The 21,307-nt window shown below is 44.7% G+C and overlaps 1 pseudogene; it reads left to right on the top strand.

Moving 5' to 3' along the window:
* Positions 1-967: 967 nt before the first annotated feature.
* Positions 968-21,307, top strand: part of LOC100440965 (bifunctional phosphoribosylaminoimidazole carboxylase/phosphoribosylaminoimidazole succinocarboxamide synthetase-like) — a 28,129-nt pseudogene continuing 7,789 nt past the window's right edge.

Genomic DNA, 21,307 nt, shown 5'->3' with positions numbered 1-21,307 from the left:
GAGGATGGATGGATGAATGGATGAGTGGGTGGAGGCTGGATGGATGGATGGATGGGTGGATGGGTGGGTGGATGGATAGGTAGGTGGATGCATGGGTGGATGAGTGGATGAATGGGTGAATGGATGGAGGATGAATGCTGGGTGGATGAGTGAATTGAGTAGATGGGTGGATGGTTGAATAGACGGATGGGTGCGTGAATGGATAGATGGATGGATAATGAATGATGAATGGATTTATGGAGGTCAAGCATGCTGTTAGTCTCTTGTGAGCTTGGGCCTATTCTAGGACCTGGACTTACATTTTGTTTCTGTAATGGAAATGTGTCCCTGCCCTTGCCCTTGCCAGCCTCCCCACCTATACCCCTAAAGGTGCAAGGCTGCCAGGCAGCCTGTCTTGATTACTGCATCTTCCCTATTCCTGGATCCTGGATCCCAACCTGAGCTGAACAGCCATGTCTTGGAGCCTTGGCTGCCATTAACTGTGGTCTTACAAATTTCCTCCAGGGATGGCCTTGGGGTTAAACCTAGTTTCTGCTTCCCCTCCATCCTCATGGCTCTGCAGTTCTCAGGAATCCCTTTCCCCTGACCTGGCTTGTCTAACTGTTGCCCACCCACTCCCCTCCCTGACAGGTGCTGTAAAACGTAGTCTCAGCAGGCATGCACCACGCCATATGGGATATTGTAGAATAGTGTGGTTACTATTTTGGGGAATACGCTCACATACTATTTTGGGGAATACACTTGCAGAAACATGATGATGGCAGCCACCTCCGGGTGGCTTGCATGGAAGCAGGAAAAAGTGTTTCCAGCTCCTACGCTTGGCTCCTACGTGCTCCATTGCATAGGCAAGGTCGGGGGACTGTGAGCTCACCAGGGAAACTGCTGTAGAATGGGATTAGCCCCTCAGGTTTTATTGAGGTGGTATGCTGAGCTACCTGACTTGCTCTTTTGGCAAAGTTAAGGTCTCATGGGGCCATCTTGGACAGCTGTCTGGGCAGCTGTGGAAGTGGACAGTGCCCTGGTCTCAGGGGAGGAGGGTGTCGTGAGCTGCTTCAGCCCAGGGCTCCCCCTCACAGCCACCTGGCAAGGTGGGAGCGCTAAGCAGGCCCTCAGGAGCACACACTAAAGCCAAGCAAAAGCACCTGGGTTCATCAAAGCCACATGAAAATCAAAGAGGCTGGAGTTGGGTTTCCTCCCCAATCCGACGTGAAGCACGATGTTGGAAAAGTCATTGTGAGGAGCTTTATAGTCTTTTTTAAAAAATTCATGAAGATTACATAATTTTCAGTTAAAATATCATTTTCAGCCCGAGATTAATGTGCTTCTCAGGACAGGGCCACTTCTTAAAGGCCTAACACTAAAAAATGCCTCCATTTTTGTCTATCAGATTCTGCTTTAGATGCATTTTTTGAACTGTCCCTAATAACAGTTCTGTGGGTGGGTTATTAATATTACTCCCATTTACCAGTGAAAACAAATGAGCGAGGCCACACAGCTAGTTAACAGCAGAACCAGGGCTCAAAGTGTGCCCGGACAGCTCCACAGGGCAAGATGCTGCAGTGCGACACCCTGCAGGTCGAACTGAGGAGGCAAGAGGCTCATTGGGACCTGGTGACTTCACATGGAAGTCGCTGCTGGGAAGAGCTTTCTTGCTTGTTTCAGTCCAATTCTCAGCCCCATATCCTGGCCGGGGTGGTGCCAGAGGCCCCCAGGTTTGGGTGTTCTCAGAGCCAGCACCCAATGCCATCTGGCATTTGGCTCTGTGAATGTGTGGGTGCTATTTGACCTCTCTAACCTCTGCTTCTCACGTGTAACATGGGAAAGCTAGCAGTACCCACATCTCATACCGTGGTTGTGAAGAAGACACGTTTATAAAGTACCTAAGCCAGTGCCTGACACAAAATAAGCACTAAATAATTGTTAGCTGTGGTTATTAATCATGCAACAGATGTTGGTTTTATTGAAGAAAAGGTGTCCTTGATGGTTAGTCCCTACAGGAAAAAGCCCTGGACACCTGATCTGAACAGGAACTTGTTATGATTGATGTTCCAGGGCTGAGCACAGGGTTGGAGACAGATCACGTGGGTGCTGTCGATGCCGTGGATGATGGTGATGATGCAGAAAATGCTGTGTTGCCTCAACAGACTTGGGGCTTGAGATACTACTCAGCAGCCCTCTCAGAGAGGTCAGTGAGCACATCAGTCTTCTTTTTTTTTTTTAAAGACAGGATCTCATCGTTGCCCAGGCTGGAGTGTAATGGTGAGGTCATAACTCACTGCAGCCTTGAACTTCTGGGCTCAAGCGGTCCTCCCACCTCAGCCTCTCAAGTAGGTGACATTACAGGCATGTGCCACTACACCTGACTTATTTATTTATTTATTTTTTAAATTTTTATTTTTATTTTTATTTTTTGAGATGGAGTCTCCCTCTGTCGCCCAGGCTGGAGTGCAGTGGTGCGATCTCGGCTCACTGCAACCTCTGCCTCCCGGGTTCAAGCAATTCTCCTGCCTCAGCCTCCCGAGTAGCTGAAATTACAGGCGTCTGCCACCACAGCTGGATACTTTTTCTATTTTAAGTAGTGACAGGGTTTCACCATATTGGCCAGGCTGGCCTCAAACTCCTGACCTCAAGTGATCCGCCTGCCTCAGCCTCCCAAAGTGATGGGATTACAGGTGTGAGCCACCAGGCTTAGCCTAATTTTTAAAAATTTTTGTACAGATGGGGTCTCGTTATGTTGCCCAGGCTGATCTTGAACTCCTGGCCTCAAATAATCCTCCCTCCTCACCTCTCAAAGTGCTGGGATTATAGGCGTGAGCCACCATGTCTGACCCAAATAAGTCTTCCTGATGACAAACCTTGAATGTATCAGCCCAAAACAACTTTCTGCTAGATGGGGGCACTCTTTACTACAATATCCGTCAGGATGAAATGTGCATGGCCATTTCCCCAGCCAATGCAGAAGCGCTCACAGCTTGTTTTCTGTATGTGAATGTTAATGGTGTCTATGCTGGATGAAACACAGGTTGCAGAGTGTGTAAAGCAAGCCCCTGCAGAACCTGGAGGGACTACTCAACACCGGGTGGTGCTTTACAAAGAGCGCTTTGATGTGGTCAGCCACAGTCAGAGCTGCCCAGCAGCCTCTCCTGCAGCGTCTCCAGTGGCATCGCACACACCCAAGCCCAACATGCCGTTCTCATCTTTGGAGCAAATCCTAGCTTATAGAATGCTCTGGAAATGTTGCCAGAGAATGATGAAAGGTGTTAATTTGACTATTAAAACTCAACAAAAGGGCCTCCTTGTTAATAAAGGACAATTTCAGACAGGAAAGAAACTAAAACAACATCGAAACTGCTACTGAAGTCATCCAAATCTACAGAGTGTCTTAGAGGGAATTGCATTTCTTATACAGAATCAATACTAAAAATAGCAACAAAAACAAGTTGGTGCCTTCTTCAAACTACACACAGTAACTTGAGGATACCGGTTCTTTGGGTCTGAGAGTCCCAACCAAACACTAGGGCAAGGCTATAAGTCAGTGCCTTGTTCACTCAGTATCCCATAAAATACTGCTTCATCCACACTTTTGGTTTTTCTCCCCTCATGCTCCCACTTAGACTAGTGGTGAACATTGGGCAGAGGAGGGCTCTGGCCAAATCTCCCCTTTACTCTACCCCAGCTTGTGGGGCTGAGCAATTTATCCATGCCCCTGAGTCCCAGCTCCCTGTGTAACAGGGAACAATAGTACTAGAGTTGCTGGGATGACTCAGTAAGACGAAGGGGAGAACCAGCATCTATGTAAAATGCTTAGTACAGTGCTTGGCAAGTTCTGTCTTTGACGAACGTTAGTTGCTGTTATATTGTTGTTGTTATTGCTGTCATTGTTATTATTATTATTATTGTTAGTAGTAGTAGTAGTCAATTCTTCCAGACAATCATCCCACCTTTCTGGCCAGCTCGACTCTGGTGAGGGACTTTGTGAACATTCAGAGGTGACCGCTCTATGCTGCACTCAGGTCAGGCCCAGTAGGATTCTGACCATTTCCATCTGTTCATTGAGATGTTTATCAAGAATCAAACATGGCATGGAATTGACACACCAGTGTTTTAGAAGAGACTCTCTAATAGTATAAATTGAATATTCAAAAAACGACAGCCTGTTTTCTCACTGGAGACCTTAATTAAAGAAGTGTCTTACTGACTGTTTCATAAATGAATCTAGCTTCTCATGTGAAAGCCCTGGATAATAGGTGCGTAGCACCGGGATGGAGAAATCTCTCTTAGGCCTCGTCAACCAAATGTTCCTGGAATAACTGATGGGCTCTAAAGTGCAGTACTGACAACACAGGGAAATTTGGGGCTGTGACTTCTTAGTTGGGTGGAAAGGAGAAAGAAAAAAACATTCCTCTTCATTTCTGAATGCCTCAACCTAAACCAAACAGTTCAGTTTTAGAAGGCTGTACAGTCAGGCTTAATGAAGTCTACAAATGACAAACGTGTAGAATGCTGAGAAAAATTCTCGAAGAGTTTTTTAAAATGCAGTTATGATATTATTTAAGTATTTGAGTTTTAAAACAAGCAATAAAATATCCATTTTTGGCTGGCTACAGTGGCTCACACCTGTAATCCTAGCACTCTGGGAGGCCAAGGCGGGTGGATCACCTGAGGTCAGGAGTTCAAGGCCAGCCTGGCCAACATGATGGAACCCTGTCTCCACTAAAAATACAAAAATTAGCCGGGTACGGTGGCGCATGCCTGTAATCCCGACTACCTGGGAGGCTGAGGCAGGAGAATCGCTTGAACCTGGGAGATGGAGGTTGCAGTGAGCTGAGATCACACCACTGCACTCCAGCCTGGGTGACAGAGCCAGACTCTGTCTCCAAAATATATCTATATCTATATCTATCTATATCTATATCTATATCTATATCTATATCTATATCTATATCTATATTTTGGATATATATAATATATATCCCGGATGTCTCCTGTCTCCTACCTGCCCATGTTGATGTGAGACTCAACAGGAATAAAATGCAACAGAGGTCTCTTTGCACTTTCTGTAATTTAATCCTCTGAGGATCTATTGTATATTTTTATATATATATATATATATTTTTTTTTTTTTTTTCATTTTTGACCTGGCCTTCCTTTCTTCTTATTTTCCTTCATTCGTTGTATCGTTTTTCCCTCCCACAGGTTTTTCATTAACTAGCCCAGCAGTTCTTAACTTTTGTTTTTAACTCTCTTTAGGCCACAGACTATTATTTTGAATTCCATGAAAGGAATGGAGTTTCTCCCCAGAAAAGTGAACAAACGCACAATGCGGACCTCCTGGAACCTCTGAGCACTCAGATAGATAGACAGATGGTAGGTAGGTAGATATATAGATAGGTAGAGGACAGGTAAGTAAGTGGAGAGACTGATAGTGGGTAGGTAGATAGAAGACAGATAGGTAGAGGATAGGTAGATAGGTAGGTAGATGATAGATAGATATGCATATGATAGGTAGGTAGACAGATTCATAGGTAGATAGATGATAGGTAGACAAAGAGATAGACAGATGATAGGTAGATAGGTAGATTTATTTCAAGGAATGGCTCATGCAGTTACAGAAGCTGGTAACCCCAAAATCTGGGAGTGGGCCAGCAGGCAAGAGACTCGGGGAAGAGTCAATGGTGAAGTTCACGTCCAAAGGCTCTTACAGAGACACCCTGAATAATGTGTGACCACTCATTCAGGCACTGTGGTTCAGACAGGTCCACACATAACATGAACCATCATAAAGGGCCAGGGCCTGGGATCAGAGGACCAGGAATCAGTCCAGCCAGGTCCAGCATCCTTGATAGTTCTTTTCCGCCCCTGGGCTCCTCAGCCCTCACTCACTGTATTAACTGGCTTCCCCTTGCCGTTCTCTCCCCGACGTGAGTGGGAGGCTTGCCAAGAGAAAGTCCCTGACACAGGGGTTTCCCGAAACATGATGAAGCCATCTTCAGGAAAGCAGGTCAGGCACTAGCATGAGTTTTATTTGTTATTTGTGAATTGTTTTTGGCAAACGACAGCGCAGGCCAATCCTGGGTGTAGAATTGGCACAACTCCACATCCCCCACCCTCACCATCATGGCAGTAGCCCAGGTCCCCACACCAGAGGGAGCACAGAGTTCTGACGGGGCTCCCTGAAGCCTGCTTTGGAGGAGGCAGCTTCCCCGGGGCTGATTTCTAAGCAGCACATCGCCCATTCCAGCAAGAACCGGGAGTGCTGGGGGGACACTGGACCTCAAATGATGTATGTGTGAGTGGCAAGAGGGTGTTGTCGTGGCCTCGAGGAGATGACAGATTCCTGGAGGGGACAGCCATTCCTGCGGCTGCCGGGTCAGGAGGAGACCCTCACAACTGCTTGGCGCTGTGGAGGGAGCAGGGGACAGTGCCAGATCGTTCCACCCATGTGGTTGTGGGGACTTGTCCCTAATGGATGTTTGAGTGGGTAGGGGTCTTCCTGCCTCCACCCATCAGTGTCTGTGACCACAGGCCCTTTCTGTGGCCAGACACTCATTGCAGCCCTGGCAAAGGACAGCTGAGTCAGGGCATTGGTTCATATCAAACAGATGCCGTCATGGACTCTGTTCACTCTCAGTATTTTCAGGTGTCCCCAAGGGCCCACCCCAGCCTCTTGGTGAAGAAGGACCCAACCTGAGCCCAGTCCCCAGAGCTCCTGGACATCTCCTGGCTCCTGCCTGCCCATGTCAACATAAGACTCCACAGGGATAAAATGCAACAGAGGTCTCATTGCATTTTCTGTAATTTAATCCTCTGCAGATCTTTGGGGGCAGTTGTTAAATGGAAATGGAAATCAAAACAAAATAAAACAAAAAATGCCCCACATTTCCTAACAGACAACGTTGCCAGGGTACACCTACTTGGGAAATAAGATTCTTTTTTTTTTTTTAATCCTTCTTTTTCACTTGGACACTGTGTCCCTCAAGCCTATGGCAGATCTCCCAACTTCCTGAGAGAAAATGTTGAGCTCTGTGATGGTTCCACAATGATGAATTATGCAGAGATTCAGAAGCATGAGGGGAAGAAATGCAATGCACTCAGGTATCTCAGTGAAAGCTACAAGGGTTAGGAACTCTGTCCCCTCCACATCAGAGTGCTCTGAGATGTCAGCCCAGAGCATCACCGCATAGTCACAGAAGGGAACGTCAGGCAGAGCCCCCTCCCCAGCCATGTTGGACTCACAATCCCCACCAGCCCATGCCTGTGAAGGGGATAGACACTGTCCAATATATATGTGCCCAGTATCACCAGGCCCTGTCCTTTTTCTTACCCTCTCCCGACCCTGCAAAAATGGTGAAGGAGAGGCATAGATGTGTCTTGACTCTCAGCGATGATGGGACATTCTACAGCCCCATCAATTCCTAAGCCTCAGGGGACTGTGGACACAGCCTAATCCTGCCTGCGTCTTCCCACGGCTCCAGGCCTGCTCCAGGTGTGCTTCCAGAGCAGCAGTTTTTTGTTTTTTGTTTTTTTGACAGGATCTTGCTCTAACGCCCAGGCTGGAGTGCAATGACACAATCATAGCTTACTGCAGCCTCGACCTTCTGGGCTCAAGTGATCCTCCCACCTCATCCTCCCAAGTAGCTGGGAATACAGGTGCGCACCACCATGCCCAGCTAATATATATAGAGATGGGGCTTTGCCATGTTGCCCAGTCTGGTCTCGAACTCCTGGACTCAAGTGATCCACCAGCCTCAGCCTCAGAACAGCAGCTTTGACATTCGGAGAGCCAGGGCTCTCAAGATGTATATGCCCTGGCCCAGCAGCTTCGACATCCCAGGGGGCACAGGTTAGAAAAGCATGCTGTGGGGCCCTCCCCAGGCTCACTAAGTCAGGACCTCCAGGTGGACCAGCCTCTGTGCTCCCACAAGCCCCCTCACCCACTACCCCCACTCGCAGAGCATTCTGCTGCTGCTCAAGCCAGAGCCTGCCTTAGGGGTGAGCTTCAGGGATTCCTGACAGGGAGCTTTGGCTGCAGGACCCTCCCCTCAGGATGACCTTAGAAAGGGCTGCCCACACCAGCCAGCTATTGGTTTAATTTTTTTCTTAAGGAGAGAGACGACTGCACAAGGCCTAGGTCTCCCCAACAGGCCTGCTTCATTCCCTAGACGGCAAGTTGAATCCTGGCCCAGGCAGCCCCCTTGAGCACCACCTGAGTCTATACCTGAGCCAGCTCCACTCTGTCTCACTCAGCCTGCTCTTGAGGTTTGTCGGCTTTAGGATGCAAGGAGTTTGCAGAGCACACCCTCTGACTTGGGGGTTCCCAAAGGGAACTCTTTGGCAGAAGAGGCACAGAAACCCAATCCCCACACCATGAGGATTCCTCCCTCCTTCCCTTCTTATTCTTCCCTTCTCCCTTTCTTCCTTCCTTCCCTCTCTCCTTTCTTCCTTCCTTCCCTTTCTCCTTCCTTCTCTCCTTCCTTCCTTTGTTCTCTCCTTCTTTCCTTCTTTCCTTCCTTCTCTCCTTTCTTCCTTCATTCTCTCCTTTCTTCCTTCCTTCCTTCTCTCTTTCCTTCATTTCTTCCTTCCTTCTTTCCCTCTCTCCTTCTTTCCTTCTTTCCTCCCTTCCTTCCTTTCTTCCTTCCTTCCTTCGTTTTTTGACAGAGAATAAATCAAGCAAAAAATACAGTGACACAGCTCCTGCACACTGCTGAGAGCACATTAACCTGCTGCGGTTGCTTCTGCTTCTTACATAGAGCTTCATAAGCAGGGCTGAAAATCCCACACCACATGCCTGGCCTCCATGGAGCCCTTCTCCTGAAGTTTGTGTGGATTTATCAGATCCATGTTTTTATACTTTCCCTCACTATTATGTATCCAAAGCCAAGGTATAGCATTCTGTTGTGTGTTTTACATTTTTACACAGGTGTGCATTCCCTTGCAATGATTTACTTTTCTTTCTTTTCTTTTCTTTCCTTTTCTTTTCTTTCTTTCTTTTTTTTTTTTTTGAGACAGAATCTTGCTCTTTTGCCCAGGCTGGAGTGCAGTGGTGAAATCTTGGCTCACTGCAACCTCTGCCCCCGGGGTTCAAGCAGTTCTTGTGCCTCAGCCTCCCAAGTAACTGGGAGGACTGTCACTCTGTTGAGTCATTTTGCAATGTTTAGGGAGAGACTCAGCAGCAAATTCGGTACAGGAGTACTGAATTTTCTGTGCCAACTGGGACACGCGCCACCACACCTGGCTAATCTTTGTATTTTTAGTAGGGACGAGGCTTCGCCATATTGCCCAGGCTGGTCTCGAATTCCTGGCCTCAAGTGATCCGCTTGCCTCGGCCTCCCAAAGTGCTGGGATTACAGTTGTGAGCCACCTCAGCCAGCCTACTTTTTTATTTAACAACTTTTTTCAAGATTGGTTTATGTTGTTACATTCATTTTCACTGATTAACATTATTTTATTGTATGAATATACAACAATTTATCTGTCCAAGTCCCTATAGATGGACAACAAATCGGCTTTCAGATTTTTGCTGTTACAAATACAATCATGCACCACATAACGTTTTGGTCAACGATGGACTGCATGTATGACAGTGGTCCTATAAGATTATAATACCTTTTCTATGTTTAGATACACAAATACTTACCATTGTGTTACAGCTGCTTACAGTGTTTAGTACAGGAACATGCTGTATAGGTCTGTATCCCAGGAGCAATAGGCTCTACCACATAGCCTAGGTATGCAGTAGGTTCTACTAGTTAGGTTTGTGTTAATGTGCTCTGTGATGGTTGCACAATGATGAAATTACCTAACAAGGCTGGGCGCGGTGGCTCATGCCTATAAGCCCAGCACTTTGGGAGGCCGAGGCAAGCCGATCATGAGGTCAAGAGATCCAGACCATCCTGGCCAATATGGTGAAACCCCATCTCTACTAAAAATACATGCTGGGCATGGTGGCACGCACCTGTAGTCCCAGCTACTTGGGAGGCTGAGTCAGGAGAATCGCTTGAACCGGGGAGGCAGAGGTTGCAGTGAGTTGAGATCATGCCACTGCACTCCAGCCTGGTGACAAGAGAGACTCAGTCTCGAAAAAAAAAAAAAAAAACTTACCTAACAACACATTTCTCTTAATGTATCCTTGTCCTTAAGTAATGTCTGTTATTTTCCATCATATATTGTCATTAGGTCTCTGACAATTACCGAACACAATTAATATTGTCATGTTTAAGAGAAATCATTTACCGATTTCTCTAAAATACTCCTAGTACTGAATTTGCTGAGTCTCTCCCTAAACATTGCAAAATGACTCTACCGAGTGACAGTCCTCACTATCCCATATCTTACCAGCTCTGAGAATTATCACACCTAATGATTTTCTTCAATCAGATGGGTGTGAACTATTTCATTTATTATTTGCATTTCCTGATTTTTGTGAAGCTAAACCTCTGGCTCACATTTATTAACCAATCAGATTTTTTGGTGAATTATCCCTTCTTTTGCCCATATTGCACTTTTTCTTTTTGATTTGCCTAAAAGTTCTTATATTATGAAAACACCAATCTTCTGTTAGTCTGTGTCTGTCTCTATTTTCTCTTCCATTTCCTGTATTGGCAATACTATCATCTGCAAATGATAATTTTGTCTTGTTCTTTTCTGCAACCATTACTTCCATCTTTTCCATCTCATCTCATTGTCCTGGTTGGGACTTTCACGACAATGCCGACTGGACACTGTGGTAGTCCCAGTCTCACCACATATCTGCTTTTAAAGGGACTGTTTCTAATCTTTGCCTGTTAAATGTTAATATTTGCTGTAGGTTTCCAGCAGATAGTATTTACCTGGCATAGGAGTCCCATTCTAATATTACATTAGTTTGCTAATGTCTCTTTCTTTCTTTCTTTCTTTCCTTCTTTTTCTTTCTTTTTTTTTTTTTTTTTTTTTTTTGTTGTTGTTGTTGTTGTTTTTAGACAGTCTTATTCTGTCACCCAGGCTGGAGTGCAGTGGTGCGATATCAGCTCACTGCAACTTCCGCCTCCTGGGTTCAAGTGATTCTTGTGCCTCAACCTCCCAAGGAGCTGGGATTACAGGTGTGCATCACCATGCATAGCTAATTTTTGTATTTTTAGTAGAGACAGGGTTTTGCCATGTTGGCCAGGCTGGTCTCTAACTCCTGACCTCAGGTGATCCACCTGCCTCGGACTCCCAAAGTTCTGGGATTACAGGTGTGAGCCACCACACTCAGCCTGCTAATGTATTTCTTAATGAGTAAATGTAGAATGTCATCAAATGCTTTTTTCCCTGCACCTTTTGAAGATAGCATGCTTTTTCTTCTTTAACCTGTAACTCAATGAATTATATTAATATATTTCCTAAGGTTAATAATCTTGCAATCCTCAGGTGAGGTGTGCTGATGTGTGATATACACAGAAGCATTTCATTTGTAAATTTTTAAAGGATGTTTGTGTTTATGTTCACAAGTGAGATTTTCTTCTCTCCCCCTGTTTTGTCTGGTTCTCTCATGCCGTTCTGTGGAACAGTCTTAAGATAAGAAGTTATCTTTTCTTGGGAAATTTGATAAATTTCACTTATAAAATCATCTAAGCTTGGTCAGGCGCGGTGGCTCACGCCTGTAATCCCAGCACTTACGGAGGCCGAGGCAGGCGGATCACGAGGTCAGGAGATCAAGACCATCCTGGCTAACACGGTGAAACCCTGTCTCTACTAAAAATACAAACAATTAGCCTCGTGTGGTGGTGGGCGCCTATAGTCCCGGCTACTCGGGAGGCTGAGGCAGGAGAATGGCATGAACCCGGGAGGCGGAGCTGGCAATGAGCCGAGATCGCACCACTGCACTCTAGCCTGGGCAACAGAGCGAGACTCCATCTCAAAAAAAAAAAAAAAACCATCTAAGCTTGGTGCTTTTTGGTTTATTGATTTTTGACTACTGATTTAATTTCTCTTATGGTCGTTTTTAAGCCTATAACTTTTATGGCTATGGTTATATAGTTAAAGGTCTATTCAGGTTTTAAATCTGTACTTGAATCAGTTTTGACAGGACACCCTTTTCTAGAAAAATAACCATTTTGTCTAGGTTTTCAGATTTATTGGAGTAAAGTTGTCCGTTGTATTTGGTTATGAGTTTTAATCTTTGGGACAGCTGCATTGAAATCTCTTTTTTCTTCCTTCTTTGTTTTCTTTCCTTCTTTAACGTTTTCTCTTTTTTCCCTAATCAAACCTTCCAGAGATTGTAGACTTTACTTTTTTCCCCAAAATTAGCTTCTGCTTTTGTTAATTCTCACAGATATTTTTGATTGTCTAATTTGCCAGTATCTCCTCGTTTCTTTCTTATTTCCTTACTTGATTTTGGTTTAACTCTTTTTTCCAAAAATAACCTCTTGAGTTGAACACTTATGAGCTTTTAATCTTTTTTCTTTTCTAATATATTTATCTAATGCTATAATTTTCTGTAGCCTGTGTTTTTACATGTTTTTGTATGTAGTGTTCTTGTCATTCAATTCTATATATTTTATGATTTTTATAAAGGCAATTTTTTTTCTAACTTTTTCAAGTTTAGGGGTACGTGTGCAGGATGTGCAGGTTTCTTACACAGGTAAACGTGTGCCATGATGGTTTGCTGCACAGATCTGCTCGTCCCCCCAGTATTAAGCCCAGCATCCACTAGCTATTCTTCCTGATGCTCTCCATCTCCCCACAGCCTGTCCTCCAACAGGACCCAGGGTGTTTTGTTCCCCACCATGTGTCCATGTGTTCTCAGCATTTAGCTTCCCCACTTATAAGTGAGAACACGTGGAGGTTGGTTTTCTGTTCCTGTGTTAGTTTGCTAGGGATAATGGCTTCCAGCTTTAACCATGTCCCTGCAAAGGACATGATCTCATTCTAAAGGCTATTTTTTGAACCCAAAGTATCTAGGATTGTTTTTGAAGGCAAAACATGATTACTAATTATAACTATTTTACATTTTGATCAGAGGATATCATCTATAGCACAAGCCAGTAAATATTTTTCTGTAAAGGGCCATTATTGTAAATATTTTAGGCTTTGCAGGTTTCACTGAATCTCTGCTACAACTACAGCAAAGCTGAAAAGTGATAGAAACGTTTGACTGACATACTCAGGGGTGCGACCTGACCTTAAGCCAGGTGAAAAAGTGCCTGCTAGAAGATTCTTGAGACAGAGCTAGAAATTACACCAAGAGTAGACGTCTTTTCTTTTTGATTTGTACCTAGCAGAATGGTGTGGCAATAATTTCTCAAGCATTCCATTCATTTCATGTCCTAGGTAGAAATAACCTAGAAAGAGAAAAACAGCAAAGAAAATCAGGTGTCCGTGCCTACATGAAACAGAAAAAGAAAATTGTTCAAGTATCTGTAACCAGGCCTAGGCAAATAAAGGCAGCTTACAAAAATACAAACACTATTAAGGTGTTTTATTTTGTTTTTTAAAGAAAACTGGGAAGGGAGAATAAATAGCAGGGACATCAGGGGCAAGATCAGTTGCACCTGCAGAGTTCTGCAGCTTGTTAGAAGGCAGGCAGCAGCTTGAGTTAGCTTTCAGCAGCCAACCCCCAGAGCTACGTGCAATCATCAACCAGTGTCCACAAGGAACAAACAAGCAAGGGGCTCCAGTAGAAGAAAGGGAAGGTGCTGGTTGGTGTTGCAGGTCCTCTTAGGAGGACCAAGTTCATATCCACGAAACTCGTGGGCTGCTCCTGCACCCCCAGAGTCCAGTTGCAAGGCCATGGGCACCAAGACATGCTCTTCATCTTTTCCAGATCCAACCTAGACAGTCTTCTCTTTTTATGGAATACTCTTCTGAGAAATATCCCAAGTGAATTACTGAATGATGCTTTGATGAGATCCTTGAGGACCGTCAAAAGAAACAGCCCTCTGAAGACAACCAGATCTAGTGGTGTGCACCTGAGTCTCAGCAGTTCCTCATCCTTTTCTAAAGGAGGTGCAGAACCTGAGACCGAGCGTGAGGTCTGAGTTCCAGTTCCATTACCTAACTCGCTGCAGGACTCTGGGCAAGTCACTGACCCTCCCTGGGCTTGCTTTCTTCATCTGTGAAATGGGATGCTACTCGAACTTCCCTCATACGGTTCTTGTTAAGGATGAGTGAGCTCCTTTATAAAACTATCAGACAGTGCTCAGAGCACAGTAACTACTGCACCCTATCTTCTCAAATAGACTTTTTTTTTTACAGCAGTTTTAGATTCACAGAAAAATTGGTCAGAAGGCACAGAGGTTTCCTGTATGCTCCCTGCTCCCACACAAGCATAGTCTCCCCAACTATCGATATCCACCCCCCTCACAGTGGTGCATCTGTTCCAATCGATAAACCCACACTGATACCTTATTACCACCCGAAGTCTACAACCAATTTTTATTAGAATTTTTTTTTTCATGGGGCAGTACAAACATATCTTGGCACAAACTTATTCTCAAGCTTGTACACTCTATTTTCTTGGGATAAAGGTGGTTCAAGGTGTAGAATTTTGGTTTTTAATAAGACCCATTGAGGAATGTTATTATCTGAATGTGTGTGTTTCCTCAAAATTTATGTTGAAATCCTAGCCTCCAAGGTGATGGTATAAGAAGTGTGGCCTTCGGGAAGTGATGAGGCCATGATAGAGCCCTCATGGGTGGGATTGAGAGGCAACAGAGAGACCCTTGCCCCTTCCCCTATGTGAGGTCACAGCAAGAACTGCGCAGTCTGCAACCATCCCCAGGTGACCCTCACCAGAACCCAACCATGCTGGCACCCTCATCTTGGACTCCCAGCCACCAGAACAGGGAGAAATAAATTTCTATTGTTTACCAGCCACCTGGCCTATGATATTTTTTATAGCAGCCTTAATGGACTAAGACAGTAAGGGAGTCAATTAGCAGAGGAAATAGTAGACATTGGAGATAGAGGACCTGGGTTTGGCTCCAAGTTCTACTTCTAGTATCTCTGAGACCCCAGTTCTCCGAAGCTCAAGGGTAAATAATTGCAGTCATCCTCCCCAAGGACAGTGGCCAGGCTAAAGTGGAGTTCACAACTTATTATTATTTATTTATTTTTTTTTTTTTGACAGAGTTTCACTCTGTCGCCCAGGCTGGATTGCAGTGGCACAATCTCTGCTCACTGCAAGCTCTGCCTCCCGAGTTCACGCCATTCTCCTGCCTTAGCCTCCCGAGTAGCAGGCGCCTGCCACCACGCCTGGGATTACAGGCGCCTGCCACCACTCCCGGCTAATTTTTTGTATTTTTAGTAGAGATGGGTTTCACCGTGTTAGCCAGGATGGTCTCGATCTCCTGACCTCGTGATCCGCCTGCCTCAGCCTCCCAAAGTGCTGGGATTACAGGCGTGAGCCACCACACCTGGCCACAACAACTATTAATATCCTGATGGTGCATGGCTGGGTGGAGCATAGTAACCTCACATTTATCCTTTTCCATGTCTTCCCCCAGCATCTCTTTCCCATCTTAAAAGAAAAGGTGCATCATTTATAATTTTGGATGGTTTGGTGCAGGGAACATAATCAGGGTAGGTAGCAATTTAGTTGAGGACTATCGACACGTTAGCAAACACTCTTTCCTTTGCTGCAATACTGTGAAAGTCCATAATACAACGGGATATTTTTTTCTTGTAGTCAAAAGCAGTTGTACATTATTTTTGCTTGTCTCTGATGGTGTTAAGTCTAAATCACAGCCATCAGCTGACTCCTGATGCGTGGGTAGAAAAGGTCCTAACAAGCCCCATCTTTTCCTGCCCAAGAATGGTAAACATGTTGCTCCCTCTAGCATCAATACACTCTCTGAAGGTGGCTTCCTAAGACTGTGTGTACCACAACAGGCTATTTCTTTGTGCAAATGACTGCACTTTAACTTTTTTATTATTAAAAATGAGAACGAGTGGGCCGAGCACGGTGGCTCACACCTGTAATCCCAGCACTTTGGGAGGCCGAAGCAGGTGGATCACGAGGTCAGGAGATCGAGATCATCCTGGCTAACACGGTGAAACCCCGTCTCTATTAAAAATACAAAAAAAATTAGCCAGGCGTGGTGGCGGGCACCTGTAGTCCCAGCTACTCTGGAGGCTGAGGCAGGAGGATGGCATGAACCCGGGAGGTGGAGCTTGCAGTGAGCCGAGATCATACCACTGCACTCTAGCCTGGGCGACAGAGTGAGACTCCGTTTCAAAAAAAAAAAAAGAGAATGAGGTGTAAGAAAACAAGTCCTTTGTGTGTGTCCCAGATAATTTCATCTGATTGTAAAGTTGAGATACATTGGGTTATGTCATTAACCTTTGGTAGCTTCTTAAGAAAATAGTTTCTCTAGAGTATCTATACTGTGAAATGTATTTGTATTTTCCAAGTAGAACATGCCTCTGGGATTTTGAGAAAAAATAAAAACATACATAAGTTCAGTAACATGAATATTGACATTTGTTTTTGAAGAAAATAAAGCTCAGCTTTCAAAAATGATGTCGGGTTTTTGGAACTCACAATCTATAGACAATTCCATCTAATCTTTATTGAATGCCTGCTGTACACAGGCACCAGTATGTGAAACCTTTTTATGGGGTAGGCTTTACTTTATTTATTCTTTTATTTATTTTTTGAGACAGAGTCTCACTCTGTCACTCAGGCTGGAGTGCAGTGGCGCCATCTTGGCTCACTGCAACCTCTGCCTCCCAGATTCAAGCGATTCTCCTGCCTCAGCCTCCCGAGTAGCTGGGATTACAGGCGCGTGCCACTACACCTTGCTAATTTTTGTGTTTTTAGTAGAGACGGGGTTTCACCATGTTGGTCAGGCTGGTCTCGAACTCCTGACCTCATGATCTGCCTGCCTTGGCCTCCCAAAGTGCTAGGATTACAGGTGTGAGCCACTGCACCCGGCCCTATTTATTCTCCTTTTATAGATGAAGAAACTGAACACAGAGGGGGGAATTATTCACCAAGTTTGCATGGTTACTATGGGGCAAGGCAAGATTCAAACCGAGCATTGGTCATCTACAAAGCCCACACACTTCCCAGGTGGCTGCACTGCCCTTCTCAGGACCTAAGGGAGGCTCCAGACCTGTGCTAAGCAGTAGCCGCATGAGGCTATTGAGACTAACTATAATTACAATTAAATCAAATCAAAATTTTAATCCCTCAATTGCACCAGCCCCAGTTCAAGTGCTCAAAGTCTTATGGTGGCCAGTGCTTTCCCCTACACAGCATGTCCTGTAGAACCCTTTATAGCAGAAGGCTGCCTTAGACATGGCCGCTTGGTTGCTCTCCACCTCTCAGCCCCTCGGCTTCTGCTGGAAAATCATCAGGTGCCTCTGTGGAAAAACGACACCCAAAGCTGAGTTTCCTGTTCCTGGCTTACCTTCTCTCTGGGCTCTGTGACCCCAAGTCCTTGCTCTTTTGCTAGCTTTCTGGTTCCTTCCTACAGTTTTGTCCATGTTTTCTAGCTCTCGGTAGGAGCACTGGCCTGAAACAAGTCAGGTCACTTTCTCCAGCATTTCATTTTCCCTGTGCATCTGTCCACATGCCTTTCCTTTGCTCTAATCCACAGAGTCTTCTGTTGTCTGGTGGAGAGTACACCTAACCATGCATAAAATTTAAAATGTATTGTTTATAAACCTCATCTAGTGATTGTCTCAATGGAAGATAGCCCCATGTCATGCATCCAGAAAACCCCATTATATCCAAATGCCACCAGCCTCATGGGCATCTACACACACATGACCCCACATGAACAGCACCAAGGTCAGGTCCTCTCTTGGCACTTGCGTATAATTCCCCCTTAGCCAACTCTTTCAGGGCTTCCCAAAAACGTGCCTTGCTTGCCCATCCAGGGCATCAACAACCGTCCCCACTCAGCTTCACCTGCTCACCCCTGCAGCTCCAATCTACCTATCAATCAATACACCCATAGTCCTGAAGACCACTGCCTACAGGACTTGCCGTGAGGATACTATTATTTATGCCTCTTGAGGCTGGCTGAGTTTCCAGATTCCAAGAAGCCAGAGCAAACGTGTATTCTAATGTAATTACATTTATTTTATTTTTATTTTTGTTTATTACAATGTAATAAGCATGTAATACAATGTGGGAAGAACAGTTTCCCAACTCTTTGCTGCAGCTTGTTACCTGGTTCCGAAGTGCCACTGCTTGTTCCCAGAGTGTTCCAGGAAAGCAGCCTCTCTCTCTCTTTTTTCTCCTTCCTTCCTTCCTTCTTTCCTTCCTTCCTTCTTTCCTTCCTTCTTGTCTTTTGTTTCTCTCTCTCTCCCTATCTCCTTCCTTCCTTCCCTCCCTCCCTCCTTCCTTCCTCTCTCTTCTTTCCTTTCTTTCTTTTTTTCTTGCTTGTTTGCTTGCTTGCTTGCTTGCTTGCTTGCTTGCTTTCAACAGAGTCTCACTCTGTTGTCCAGGCTGAGGTGCAGTGGCATGATCACAGCTCACTACAGCCTCAACCTCATGGGCTCAAACAATTCTCCCACCACAGCCTCCCAAGTAGCTGGGATCACAGGTGTGCACCACCATGCCCAGCTAATTTTTGTATTTTTTGTAGAAATGAGTTTTACCATATTGCCCAGGCTGGTTGCAAACTCCTGGGCCCAAGCAATCTGTCTGCCTCAGCTTCCCAAAGTGCTGGGATTACAGGCCTCAGCCACCGCACCTGGCCACAACTTTATTTTTTAAAGCATGTTTAGGTTCACAGCAAAATTCAGAGGCAGGCATAAGTTTTCCCATATACCTCCTACCTCCACATATGCATAACCTCCCACATTATCAACATCACCCACCAGAGTGATACCCTGGTTACAACTGATGAACTTACACCGACACATCATTGTCACCCAAAATTCATAGTTTACTCTGGGGTTCACTCTTAGTGTTGTAAATCCTGAGTTTAAACAAATGTATAATGACACATATCCGTCATTATAGTATCACACAGAGTATCTTCACTGCCTTAAAACTCCTCGGTGCTCTGTTTCTTTCCCTATTCCCAACCCCTTGCAACCACAGATCTTGCAACCACAGATCTTGCAACCACTATAAGAGTGTCTTATAGTTAGAATCATACAGTATGCAGGCTTTTCAGATTGGCTCCTTTTGTTTAGTAATGTGCATTTAAAGTTCCTCCATAACTTTTCACAGATTGCTAGCTCATTTCTTTTTAGTGCTGAATAATATTCCATTGTCTGGATGTACCATGGTTTATCCATCCGTTTACTTACTGAAGGACATCTTTGTTGCTTCCAAGTTTTGGCAAGTATGAGCAAAGTTGCTATAAAGCTGCTATCTCTGTGTAGGTTTTTGTGTGTATGTGTATGAACACGTTCTCAACTCTTTGGGTAGATAGTAAGGAGCATGATTGCCAGATCCTATGGTAGACTGTGCTTAGTTTTGTAAGAAACCACCAAACTGTCCTTCAAAGTGGCTGTACCATTTTGCATACCCACCGGCAATGTTCTTGTTGTCCCATATCCTCACCAGCATTTGGTGTTGTCAGTGTTACAGATTTGGCGATTCTAAAAGATGTGTAGTAGTGTCCCATTGCTGCTTTAATTTGCACTCCCTGATGATATGTGATACAGAACATTTTTTTCTCTTTTTTTTTTTGCCATCCATATATCATCTTCAATGTGTTTGTTAAGGTCTTTGGGCCACTTTTTAATCAGATTGTTTTCTTACCGCTGAGTTTTAAGAGTTCTCTGTGTGTGTGTGTGTGTGTGTGTATGTGTATGCCCTTTCTGTGAATATATATATATATATGCGCTTTCTGTGAATATATATATATATATATATATGTTTCTTTCTTTTTCAAATTTTATATTAGATCCAGAAGGTACCTGTGCAGGTTCGTTACCTGGGTATATTACACGATGCTGAGGTTTGGGGTATGAATGATCCCACCACTCAGGTTCTAAGCATAGTACCCAACAGTTTTTCAAGAAGGTGTTTTTTCTGTGCTCAGTAGGCAAACCTAAAGAAATTGTGTTCAGCCTGGCCAGTCACCCTTTCTCACTCAGAAGGACTTTCCATGCTTTACCCAGATATATATAGGAAACTGTCTTTTAGCCAGTTTCAAAGATTTTTATTTTACCTTTAATTCTGACAGCAACTGGTATATTGCAGTTCAATTCTGCCACTAACCACCTGGAGTTAGCACGGACCTCACAGGTGAAGAGCACAGTCAGTCCCGAGTGTATGTTTATGAATGTTCACATAGACAGCCCCCTCCAGACAGCAGCCACAAGTTCAGTGGGTCCCAGGCCACTCACACTTTTGACCAACTGGCTAGTAATTCAAGGGTTTCCACAATCCTGTCATGTTTGATCATTGGCTATAACAATGCACAGAACTCAAGAAAGTGCTACACTTTTGATTATACCTTTATGAAAAAGAGAAGAGCTCAGGGCCACCCAGATGAAGAGACACAGAGGGAAGGCCTGGGAGGATCCCCGACACAGAGCTTCCTTGCCCTCTCTGTGAAAATAGGGTGCACCTCTCTTCTGGCACACCCATGTGTTCATCAACAAAATCACCCCTGATGCTCAGGGTGTGGAGTTTTGACGGGTTCATTATGTAGGTATGATTGGCCACCGGGCTGAACTCAGTCTCCAGCTTCTCCTACCTTCTCTGGGTCAAAGTCCCAACCTAGTATCTCATGGATGGTCTTTCTTGTGTCCAGCCCCTATTCCTGAAGCTGTCTAAGGGCTCACTGGGAGTCACCTCATTAGCATAAACTCAAGAGTGAGCCAAGAGGCTCATGAATAACAAACACAGTTCTACCACTCAGAAAAATCCAAGAGCTTTAGAAGCCCTGTGCCAGGAACTCAGAACAAACACCAGACAAATCTCTTATTATAGAAAACCTTTATAGCTTATTCACAGGTATATGATGAGACTCGTATTCACGAACAGAAGGATGTCAGAATCTTATTTTCCTACTCAAGAATAAATCAAATACCGTCTACTCCTTTGTATGACTTCCTCAAAATCTGTCCAAGAGAACAATTTAAATTGCAAGATGGCAATGGATCATATTTTTTCACTTGGAAAAGATAATATTGCTACTGCTACCTCTACTACCATAATGACTGATAGCAACTGTTGATCTTGCTTTTGGAGCCTGTACTGTACTCTACTTAAAAGGCAATGAGTCAGGTAAAGGCAACAAATATAAGAGAATTAGGCTTCAGAAAATTGTTGTAAAAGTTTGCCTCTTGACGCTGATTTCCACCAAAAGCAGACAACTTATAAACGCTATACATGTACGTCAGCCTGAATCATGCGCACAGAGACGTGAGG

Source organism: Pongo abelii, chromosome 13 (assembly GCF_028885655.2).
Source record: "Pongo abelii isolate AG06213 chromosome 13, NHGRI_mPonAbe1-v2.0_pri, whole genome shotgun sequence".
Lineage (NCBI taxonomy): Eukaryota > Metazoa > Chordata > Mammalia > Primates > Hominidae > Pongo > Pongo abelii.
This window is presented reverse-complemented; position numbering and strand designations above follow the sequence as displayed.